The sequence below is a fragment of the Lithobates pipiens genome, unplaced genomic scaffold (assembly GCF_037356315.1).
Source record: "Lithobates pipiens isolate NorthernLeopardFrog02 unplaced genomic scaffold, aLitPip1_a1.2 Scaffold_18, whole genome shotgun sequence".
In the NCBI taxonomy this organism is placed as follows: Eukaryota; Metazoa; Chordata; class Amphibia; order Anura; family Ranidae; genus Lithobates; species Lithobates pipiens.
Genome location: NW_027507758.1, coordinates 432,616,852 through 432,629,403, shown reverse-complemented (window position 1 = coordinate 432,629,403; position 12,552 = coordinate 432,616,852). Strand labels below are relative to the sequence as shown.

At 40.4% G+C, this 12,552-nt stretch overlaps 1 protein-coding gene across 8 annotated transcripts in view; it reads right to left on the bottom strand.

The window, feature by feature from the left end:
- Positions 1–8,203, bottom strand: part of VEPH1 (ventricular zone expressed PH domain containing 1) — a 554,211-nt gene extending 546,008 nt beyond the window's left edge. For 5 of the 8 annotated variants that reach the window (XR_013276867.1, XR_013276866.1, XM_077488095.1 and 2 more), the window contains exon 1: positions 7,825–8,203. The gene's annotated coding sequence lies outside the window, so the exon portion shown is untranslated. The remainder of the gene's footprint in view (positions 1–7,824) is intronic. The other 3 variants (XM_077488092.1, XM_077488094.1, XM_077488093.1) reach the window with 2 other exon arrangements.
- Between the last annotated feature and the right edge of the window lie 4,349 nt (positions 8,204–12,552).

Sequence of the window (12,552 nt, the reverse complement as noted above, 5' to 3'; positions counted from 1 at the left end):
TATCGCAGCTCCGGCGCTGTGAGTGGCCGGAGCCGCGATATTGTCACTCCCGCGCATGCGCGCGGGAGATTTCATTCCGGCCGCCGGCCACTGCCGGATTTTCAGGCCGAGAATCCCCTTGTGCGCATGCGCCGCTGCAGTCAGCGGCGCATACTGAGGGGGATATTTTTTTTACCTACAGGTAAGCCTTATTGTAGGCTTTCCTGTAGGTAAAAGTTTAAAAATCGAGTATACAACCACTTTAAGTTTTAGGTTAGTACAATAAAAAGGTATAATTGCATATAGGATTTCTCTTGTATTTTGTAATTTTATATATATATATATTTATTTAGTTTTTTCAGTGGTATGATTTAGTGCTGAAAATTATTAGTGCCCCCCCCCTCCCCAGTTTTGACTGTGGTATCTTATGTGCAGGGGGGCATTGTTCCTAGAGTCGTCACTTGGCTGCGCTGATACAGACACTCATGCCCATTTGGCAGCTGTGCAAGTGAGGGACCCCAAACGCAGATCATCAGCTTTCCAGACTGCTCACTAGCACATGTGTGGTTGTCAAATTGTAGCAAGCATCTGTGTCCATGCAGCTGCTGTGTCTCCATAGACATGTCCCCATAGACATGAATGGGCAGATGAGGCTGCATAAAGAAGGAGCATATTCACGGACTACAGGTGTTAGAAAACCAACTGAAAAACAATTGAAAGCTCCTTTACTGTTCATAAAGAATATTTAATTTGTTTAATACTGAAAAAAAAAAATAAAAAAAAAATATATATATATATATATATATATATATATATACATATATATAATTATTATTATTCAGGATTTATATAGTGCCAACAGTTTGTGCAGCGCTTTACAATATGAGGGTAGAAGGTACACTTACAATACAAATCAATACAGGACGGATCAGAGGGCCCTGCTCATTAGAGCTTACAATCTAGAATATCTATATATATATATATATATATAGATATATACATATCTATCTATATATATATATATATATATATATATATATATATATATATATATATATATCGCAGTTCACTCATCCTATTCTTCTTTGCTATGCTTGGTAAACCTGCACACAACACATTTCATGTCCCTGGGAGGCAATGTCACTCTTCCACTGTATCTATGGGGGTCCATGTTGTCACACTAGGTTGCTCTTCTGATCTGGACTACAAACATATCTATATCTCTTCATCTCCATTACACGGGGGCAGGGCAATTGGTAGTTTAGGAAGATAGCTAGGAAGGAAGATATATTAATCTGAGGACTGTAAACTACAATATACTAAATTTTTGTTCTCGGATTTGGTTATTCTTTAAACTTTCTGTGCCTCCAGAGCAACCTTTGATGTTCTCATATGGTCTAGGTAGTATTCTACTATACTACTGTATGTACCATGGCTTTATATGTGCATTTTTGTTTGCCTTTTTTAAGCCATACTGTATAGCAAGTTTAAATAGTTCCTGTACCATACTATACTAGGATGCTTGAAGCAAACATACTTTCATATACGGTAAATATGTAAAATAATTTGATATAAAATTTGCACATTTGTTTTATATAGGCTGTTTTAACAAAGTAGAAATTAAAAAGTACGATTAATTTGGGAATTTATGGTCTACATGTAATAAGGTTTGCTACGCTGCATAAAAAGCAATTTAAAATAGGCAAGCCAAAGGAGCAACTGTTTCATATAGAAATACATATTTTACATCCTACACATATTTTACATCCTCATAATAGTGGCCTATACAGGATATGTCATTACATATGATACAATAAGATGTGAAATCTATTGCATCTGCATTTTTCCCAAGGTCACAGTGATCAAAAAGCCCTAGCATACATCTAAGATTACAATGACAGCTTGGATGAAAGAAAAAGAAACAATGATGCTGAATGACAATATCTGGGGATTAGTAAACTATGAATGATTATCACATCCATCTGCAAGCAAAGGCTATTATATGAGCATGAGTATAGTATTCGATTTGTAGAATGTTTGGACCGAAAAGGTTTGGGCTTAGAAAATGACTACATTTTCCAAGCCCTGGGCCAATAGTTTTTTGCACTTTATTAATATACAATTTTACTAATTATTTTTCAAAATTGTAAGATGTCTAATAGTGTGTTATACAATGAACATATGAAAGCAGCGCTAGCAAATAAAAAGTAAAACACAGCATTACTAAAAACATGGATGTCTTTGATAACTTCCTGTAGTGGGGGGGGGGGGGGGGGGCGAAACGCGTCAACGTAATTTCCAGCCAACGGCTTAACCAGTCACGCCATTTCCTTCCTCTGTAGAAAGCACTCCGAAAATGCAGCGATCTCGGAAGTTCTTTCTGAGTGTTTGTTCATATTTCTCCGCTTCTATAAATAGCGCCATAATGAGTGGTATTTTATACAGTCTAATGGTGTTTTTCCATCTCTTTTTTTACCGGTGGAGTGTGGCATTTCCTTATCAAGTATTCATTGGATGTTTTCATCTTTGGAAATTTTTCATCATCAATTTTGGGGCTGTTTTACGTGCTTGATCCTTGGACTGAAAAGTTGAGGACTCTTCTAGTTTGGTGAGTGTGGTCTCCTAAGGGGGATACACTTTTTTTCACTTTTTCGCATTTTTTGCACTATAAGAATTCTGGATTTACAAAGGACTTTTGGTTATTATCAATAATTTTAGGAATTTCACTTAATTCACATTTTTTGATATTCGTTCACATATGCACACATGCTGTGTTTCACTTTTTATTTGCTAGCGCTGCTTTCATATGTTCATTGTATTTAAAAGTTATAGCACTTTTTTGCAGCAGTTGCAACAATTTATTCATCATCATTTATCTACTTGTTTTAGTAATAATCTTTTTGATTCTAGCAGGGAAGGGTTAGAAACTGGTTCAGGTTGTATTGATTTCTATGTCCCCACTGGGAGCAATGCCCTTATCTCCAGTCCCCCAACCATACCTGTAAGGATACATCTGTTCAAAAGGACACAACAGCAGTAAAAACACTTTTTATTTTTGAAGGGGAAGGAAACTTAACACATTTGTCAGGTTTCATTGCCATTTGAATCCACATTTGAAAATCTTTCCTTCACTTTCAGTCATGGAGACAAAAATCTGGACATGAAAATCAATCAAAACGTAACTATTTTATTTTAAGACAACTTTTGCACACTCCATCCAAAGATAAAAATATTTTTTTTGCTTTAAAGCAGATTCCATTACCCTTCATGAGATGATATGATTATGATAAAACAAACAATTTCATTCTTGTGCCTACTGTTCCAGATGGGTAAGAATCCAGACCCGCTGCTTAGTGGTCATGTCCATAGGCCATGTCCTCATTCACCCATTGGTAACTATACCTCTATATGCATGGAGATATAATTTTTCTCAATTTAAAATGCTACACCTATATATATTTTTTATTTTGTCCAAAGTCTTTAATTAGATATTTTGACATTTCCCTAGAATATAAATCCCCCTGAAGAGACTGAAAATCGCAAGGGTCGAAATGCATCGGGGTTTTTCATGTGGATACATATGTTACAAATACAATTGGCAAACCATGCCTGTACATAGAGTGTCTTTTTGCTATGAGTGATGTTCCATGTTTGTTTTTGTCGCACTGCCTATATGGATGATGTACTATTGTTCATTTGGAATTACTATTGTCTGTTAAATAAATGATTTTTCTTCACATCAATTATTCTCAATTTCTCATACCAACTCTCTGCTGCTAAAAAACCCCTGGGGAAATTTCCTGTGTTTTTTGTGGGCCAGGACCTTCTACCCTGTTTCCCTGAAAATAAGACCTAGCATGATTGTCGGTGATGGCTGCAATATAAGCCTTACCCCCCAAATAATCCCTACCCTGTTTCCCCAAAAATAAGCCCTACCCTGAAAATAAGATCTACAAGGACTTTAACTGGGGCTTATTTGGGGGGTAGGGCTTTTAATGCAGCCATCATTGACAATTACGCTAGGTCTTATTTTCGGGGGAAACAGGGTATATAGACCTATCTCTCTGTCAGGACTGGGCTCAGCCCTTCCATCTCAAAGCTGGCTGCTCAGCTGTCGGCTAATTGGCAGCTCCTATCTCTCCACAGTGGCTCACCTGTTGATAATATCCTGCGCATCAGTCCTGCCTACTTAAGCCACCCAGTCCAGATGATCTCTGCCTTTGCCTTGATCACATCTCTAGAGACGCTCTCCTGTGTTCCTGTTGAAGACTTGATTGGCTGAAATTCCTTCTGGCTACAGATCCTGCTTGCTGTTCTACTATGCTCATCTCTGGCTCCCTGATGTTTTGGCTTGTCTGACTATCCATTCCAGTTCCTGAACTCTGGCTATGTTTTGACTACATTTACTCTGTCTACCTTTTTTATTATTATTAAACAAGTGTGATTTAACTGTTCTTCTGTCTCAGTCTGATCCATGGTTTCTGATAGTAGGTGAAGGCCATGAATTCAGAAGATGCAGTCAATCCACTTGTTGCTAATATATTTTTCAGATTGGATGAGCAGGATCACCACATGGATCAGTTTGCCATGGTGTTACAAATGCTCCTGAGTTGCACGGCTCACCTGGAATCTCCCACTGTGGCTGCTCTGGTACAACCTGTGTTACAGGCCATCCCTGCTGCTGCTCCAGTCTCTGTGCAGGCACCTGCCTCGAGTATTACCTCTATAAGAGGTATGTCTGGTACCACTCTGCTTCCCCAGCGATTTTGGGGTGATCCAGTTACCCTGAGTTTGTGACTTTTTTTAAAAGGGTATTTTATGTCCCCACATGCTTCGCTTCTGTTGCCAAGTGCCTCATATCCATCAAACAGAGTACAAGAACTGTTGCTGATTACGCCATTGATGTTGCTTGGAACAATGAGGCCCTCGTGGCTGCTTTTTCTCATGGTCTCTCTCGGATACCATCAAGGATGACATAGCAGCCCGAGATATACCCACTGAGCTGGAGAGGTTGATCACATTTGCCATCCTCATTGACTCCTGACTCTGAGAAAGACTCCCTTTTAAGGAGTGCTTGTGGAAGCCTCCTATACATTTGTCTCTGAACTTTGCAGTCCCACCCTTGCCTCCCTCACTTTCCATGCCTCCTGGTACCGAGTCTGTCTGTGAATATGAACCCATGCACTTGGGCTTCACGTGTCTCTCTGCGGATGAGAGAACCCTTTAGAGGAGGCAGAGATTGTGCCTTTATTGTGTTCAGGCAGGTCACTTTTTTAAGTCTTCTCCTACCTGTCCAGGGAATGCCCTAACCTTGAGGTCCTGTCACGGACAGACCTTAGGTGGCGTTGTTTTGTCACCAGTTATCCAGAAGCATAAGCTCCTGGTTTCGGTTACCCTTTCTTGGGCTGAGTCGTCCATCGAGATACAGGCTCTAATCGACTCTGGGGCTGCAGGCTTGTTCATTGATGCTGTCTTTGTATTGAAGCACTCGATTCCGCTGCAGCTGTGTGACACTCCACTTGCCATTGAGGCTCTTGATGGAAGACCTCTATGGCCTGCCCATGTGACTCATGAGACTGTTCTGTTGTCCATGGCCATAGGGGCTCTTCAAGATGAGATAATTCAATTCCAAGTTATTTCCACACCTAAGTTTCCACTGGTTATTGGTTAGTCTTGGTTACAGAGGCACAACCCCTCTTTTGATTGGCTCAGTGCTGAGGTTCTCTCCTCACAATGCAGTAAGACATGCTCCCAGGAGGTAGCCAAGGTCCTGTCCACCTCTTTACTCTCCTTGCCTGCACCTTCCTTCCAAGTTGGGGACAGGTTCTAGCTGTCATCTCACAACCTCCGACTTCGTGTTCCCTCTCTGAAGTTTGCACCTCGGTTTATTGAGCCTTTCCGTATGCTTTGCAGGATTAACCCAGTGGCTTACGCATTAGACCTGCCTTCTAATATGCATATTTCAAATGTATTTTATGTCTCCTAATTAAAACCTTTGGTCTGCAACCGGTTTAGCACCTTGGTGCCTCGTCCTCATCCTGTACAGGTTAAAAACCATGAGGAGTATGAAGTACAGTCTATTGTTGACTCCCGTAGGTTCCATGGGCGCATACAGTATCTGGTGCATTGGAAAGGGTACTGTCCGGAGGAACGCTCTTGGGTTTCATTCTCGGACTACATGCTCCTGTCCTCCATGATTTCCATAGACTTTTCCCCTCAAGCCTGGTGGTCCTCCAAGGGGGAGGGGTCATTGAGGAGGGGGTACTGTCAGGGCTGGGCTCAGCCCTTCCTTCTCAAAGCTGGCCGCTCAGCTGTCGGCTAATTGCCAGCTACTATCTCTCCACAGTGCCTCACCTGTTGATGATATCCCGCTCATCAGTCCTGCCTACTTAAGCCGTCCAGTCCAGATGATCTCTGCCTTCACCTTGGTCACATATCTAGAGACGCTCTTCCGTGTTCCTGTTTAAGACTTGCATGGCTGACATTCCTTCTGGCTCCAGATCCTGCTTGCTTTTCTACTACAATCAACTCTGGCTCCCTGACGGTTTGGCTCGTCTGACTATCCGTTCTGGTTCCTGAACTCTGGCTATGTTTTGACTACGTTTACTCTGTTTACCTTTTATTATTATTATTATTATTATTATTATTATTAATAAACAAGTGTGATTTAACTGTACTTCTCAGTCTGATTCATGGTTTCTGACAATCTCTTGCATCTTTCTAGCAGACCAGAGCAGGCATAAGGAGATGCTGGCCAAATGGGGCTTTACTTACAGGACATGAGTCTTCAAATGACAAGACTGGAGGATAAGAGCCATAGTGAAGAGTATGATTATTACATTAAAAATAATGGTCATTTACCTAAACCCATTTCCTTAATCCAGCATAGGAGATTGGTGGTATTAATCTGTTTATTTAGAATTTCTACGACAACTTTCAAGTTAGTAGTACACATTGATGTTGATTTACCAAAATTGGAGAATGCAAAATCTGATGCAGCTGTGTATGGTATCCAATCAGCTTCTAACTTCAGCTTGCTCAATTAGGCTTTTACAAAAAACTAGAAACTGATCAGTCTCAATGCAGAGCTGCATCTTATTTTGCACTTTCCAGTTTTAGTAAATCAACCCCATTAAGTTGAGGCATATATATGGGGCATATTTATAAAGCAGATGGTGAATAGATCGGAGCAGTCTAAAAACCCATTCATTAGGGACATTTATCTGCAGAGAATTTATGGTGAATGTCACATTCACTGTGTTATAAATATGCCTAATGTAATTCTAATACAAATAATGTACGTATGCAGAAAAAAAAGCAACCAATTTTAAGTTTAATGCTACAGTCATTAAATATATAAAGCAGATATATTACATTTACTTACTTTAACACATATGTGACTGGCATATGAAATTATTGGTGCTTGTGTAGCTTTGCCCAATAAAGCTGCTTTTTACTGTGGAAAATTTGGGACAATGACTTGAGTTTCTTTTAAATAAATTAACTGAAAGGACTTATGTCTGTCTTAACTCACTTTAAATTCACAGGGTGACCCAAATAAATAATGGAATACAGATCTCCCTACAACTTCACTATAGCTAGAGAAAACTCTTACTGTACAACATATTTGGTACATACTAGGAAAATAATAAAATTAAAATATAATTAGGAAATTCCTAAAAGTTTTGTATAGCTGTCACTTTCACTGCCACTTGTAACATAATCAATGCGTATTAATTACATCTGTTTTTTCATGCAACAATACAATTAAACAGAACCATAAAACAAAAGGTATTCCACCTGTTCTAAATTTAAGTATAGCAGGTTCATACTCTCCATACTTACATTTTTTCAGAGCCCTTTTTTCTCCCCTTCAGAGTGTTTATGAATCCTCGATATTCAATTATTGTAAAAAGTGATCTATCAAAAAGAATTTTGCATCCATTCCACCAGTTTGTCTGTAAGCAATGAAGAGAGCCTGCAAAGTGCCTGTAGATGCATTGGTGCCTTCCATTACAGTGGTCTGAATACCCCCTGAAAGCCCCTGCCTCTGGTATGTGAGAATGAGTCTGCTGGCTCACAGTATTGTCTGTCAAACCAAGCAAAAGCTATTTAGTTACCCTGGAGTTCTCATGTGGAATAAAGGAAACAAAAGTCTTCTCTTCCCTCTTCTCAGCTCAATTCTGAACCATTTCAGAGACATTAGCTGGAATACAGGAAAGCCTAAAATGCATTAAGTTGTTTAAGCAGTTTGTGGTATGCCACAATTTTAATTATTAACTAAGTAGAACAATTCATGTTAATTTATAACATGGTGTGCAATGATGTGGTTCCCAAAAGTATTAATAAAACAAGTAATAATTATACTTGGGAATTTGGATTTTTCTAGTAAATTATTCATTTTGTGACTATTTCACATTACTGCATTAGACCATGAACTTTGCTCTCTACTATACAGTTTCAGGCTCATGCCTACACAAAACGTATCAGGAATAGGTAATGGATGGTGTGTATATGTCACACAGGTTTCTCACATACACAAGGTGAGGGGCTCCAAGGTTTATAGTGACATGGAAAAAACATATTTTTTGTTGTCTCAGATAATAAGATCTGTTCTGGGTCATGGAGTCTGAAAGCTTTATAGAGCTTTGGTAGGGATAAAGTCTCAATTCCTAGGTCCACACTTCAGCTGGTAGCCAGACCTTGGTATTGTCAGCTGTCCACAAGCCTTCAATATGTGAGCTGATGCTCAAGACTCATCCTCTTGCTCCCTTTGTTGTGGGTGTATGCTGTTGTGTGAAAAGGCTGACTGCTGGCAGAATTCTAAAAAGTACAAGTGCTGTCTGTTTTGAAAACATAGGAAATGGGGTGCAGAAAATGGCAGCAGGTGCCCTGGACTGATGAGTCAAAATATAAATATTTGGTTGTAGCAGGAGGCCATTTGTTCATGAAGGGCTGGAGAGCGGTACAACAATGAGTGTCTGCAGGCAACAATGAAGCATGGTGGAGGTTTCATTGCACATTTGGGGTTGCATTTCTCCAAATGGAGTTGGAGATTTGGTCAGGATCAGTGGTGTCCTCTTTGCTGAGAACTACAGGCAGATATGTATCCATCATGCCATACCATCAGTTAAGTAATATGCCAGAGTAATAGTCAATACGTAAAGGCCAGAAGGGTGCTCTGGCTGAGGCAATAGTCTGCTGATACAGCTTCTAAGCAGAGTTTATAAAAACTGGGTTCCGGGTGCTACTGCCTGTAAAGCCACCCACTGTGGGGTGTATACAATAACAGCTCGACTGTGCTGCTGTTCAGAAGCATAGGATTGGATGCTAAGAAGCTGGAGACAAGGCTGACAGCACTAAGGGGCTGAAGTGGTTAATGATGAAAATGGTAGTAATAATCCACAGTATGCCCAATGCACTAGCTGGCAATTTATTCACAGTGTAATTTTAAAAACAGTACATAATCCATAAAGCATGGTTACAACGTTACCAAGCTGACTCTGGAGCTGGCTCGGGCACTGATAGATTACTGTATGCGGGACATGGATAGCCATGCAGAGGTGCCAACAACCATGGCAACAAGGATGGAGTAAGCTGCTGGAAAATCCAAGTCGGACCCTTCTGGCGCATGAGGGTGGCATCACTGAAGCCCCTGAGCAGAAGTGCGGTACCCGGAAGAAGGAAGTCGCTGTGGCCAGCATGAAACGCATGCGTTCCTGTTGCCATGGCAACACGATTTGCGTGCATGTGCTTTTCAAGTCATTAAAATGACGCTAACAGAAATTTTAAACCCAATGTGGAGGCGGGGAGTGGGCAGAGCTAAAGGAAGAATACACCAGTTAACCCATCAGTGCCCTTTTCATGTAATAGAACACCTATTTAATGAAACTATAATGCTTTAAAATTTGAAACAATATGTACAGTATCTCACAAAAGTATGTGCACCCCTCACATTTTTGTAAATATTTTATTATATCTTTTCATGTGACAACACTGAAGAAATTACACTTTGCTACAATGTAAAGTAGTGAGTGTACAGCATGTATAACAGTGTAAATTTGTTTTCCCCTCAAAATGACTCAACACACAGCCATTAATGTCTAAACACTGACAACAAAAGTGAGTACACCCCTAAGTGAAAATATCCAAATTGTATCCAATTAGCCATTTTCCCTCCCTGGTGTTATGTGACTCGTTAGTGTTAGTGTTAGCTCTCAAGTGTGAATGGGGAGCAGGTGTGTTAAATTTGGTGTTATTGCTCTCACTCTCTCACACTGGTCACTGGAAGTTCAACATGACACCTCATGGCAAAGAACTCTCCGGGGATCGGAAAAAAAAGAATTGTTGCTCTACATAAAGATGGCCTAGGCCAGTGATGGCGAACCTTGGCACCCCAGATGTTTTGGAACTACATTTCCCATGATGCTCTGGCACTGTGCAGTGTAGTGGAGCATCATGGGAAATGTAGTTCCAAAACATATGGGGTGCCAAGGTTCGCCATCACTGGCCTAGGCCATAATAAAATCTCTTTGGTCGACCATGGCGAGGCCAACACAGAACAGGCCTCGCCATGGTCGACCAAAGAGATTGAGTGTACGTGCTCAGTGTTATATGCAGAGGTTGTCTTTAGCAAATAGACGTATGAGTGCTAGCAGCATTCCTGCAGAGGTTTAAGGGGGGGTGGGGTCAGCCTGTCAGTGCTCAGACCATATGCCGCAAACTTCATCAAATTGGTCTGCATGGCTGTCATCTCAGAAGAAAGCCTCTTCTAAAGATGATGCACAAGAAATCTGGAAAACTGTTTGCTGAAGACAAGCAGACTAACGATATGGATTACTGGAACCATGTCCTGTGGTCTGATGAGACCAAGATAAACATATTTGGTTCAAATGGTGTTAAGCGTGTGTGGCGGCAAACAGATGAGGAGTACAAAGACAAGTGTGACTTGCCTACATGCAAGCATGGTGGTGGTAGTGCCATGGTCTGGGGCTGCATGAGTGCTACCAGCACTGGGGAGCTACAGTTCATTGAGGGAACCATGAATGCAAACATGTACTGTGACATGCTGAAGCAGAGCATGATCCCCTACCTTCGGACACTGGGCTGCAGGACAGTATTCCACCATGATAACGACCCAAAACACAAAACCAAGATGACCACTGCCTTGCTAAAGGAGCTGAAGGTAAAGGCAATGGACTAGTCAAGAATGACTCCAGACCTAAACCCTATTAAGCATCTGTGGGGCATCCTCAAACAGAAGGTGGAGGAGCACAAAGTCTCTTACATCCACCAGCTCTATGATGTCGTCACGGAGGAGTAGAAGAGGACTCCAGTGGTAACCTGTGAAGCTCTGGTGAACTCCATTCCCAAGATGGTTAAGGCAGTGCTGGAAAGTAATGGTGGCCACACAAAATATTGACATTTTGAGCCCAATTTGGACATTTTTACTTAGGAGTGTACTCACTTTTGTTGCCAGCGATGTAGAAATTAATGGCTGTATGTTGAGTTATTTTGAGGGGACAGCAAATTGACACTGTTATACAAGCTGTACACTCACTACTTTACATTGTAGCAATGTGTTGTCACATGAAAAGATATAATGAAATATTTCCAAAAATGTGAGGGGTGTACTCACTTTTGTGAAATACTGTATATGTAACAAAAGAATATCAATAAACAGTTATTATAAAAAAACAAATCATTATAAGAGATAATAAATGCTAAATAAAGCAAATTATACAAAATAATGTAATAGAAAATAAATAAGAATAAAGAAAAAATAAAGAGATTATATATATATATATATATATATATATATATATATATATATATATGTATGTGTATGTGTGTGTGTGTGTGTGTGTGTGTGTGTTAAAGGAGTGAAACTACAGTCAGGTCCATAAATATTGGGACATTGACACAATTCTAATCTTTTTGGCTCTATACACCACCACAATGGATTTGAAATGAAACGAACAAGATGTGCTTTAACTGCAGACTTTCGGCTTTAATTTTAGGGTATTTACATCCAAATCAGGTGAACGGTGTAGGAATTACAACAGTTTGTATATGTGCCTCCCACATTTTAAGGGACCAAAAGTAATGGGACAATTGGCTGCTCAGCTGTTCCATGGCCAGGTGTGTGTTATCCCCTCATTATCCCATTTACAAGGAGCAGATAAAAGGTCTAGAGTTCATTTCAAGCATGCTATTTGCATTTTGAATCTGTTGCTGTCAACTGTCAATATGAGATCCAAAGAGCTGTCATTATCAGTGAAGCAAGCCATCATCAGGCTGAAAAAACTAAACAAACCCACCAGAGAGATAGCAAAAACATTAGGTGTGGCCAAAGCAACTGTTTGGAACATCCTTAAAAAGAAAGAATGCACTGGTGAGCTTAGCAACACCAAAAGACCCGGAAGACCATGGAAAACAGCTGTGGTGGATGACCGAAGGAATCTTTCCCTGGTGAAGAAAACACCCTTCCCAACAGTTGGCCAAATCAAGAACACTCTCCAGGAGGTAGGTGTATGTGTGTCAAAGTCAACAATCAAGAGAAGACTTCACCAG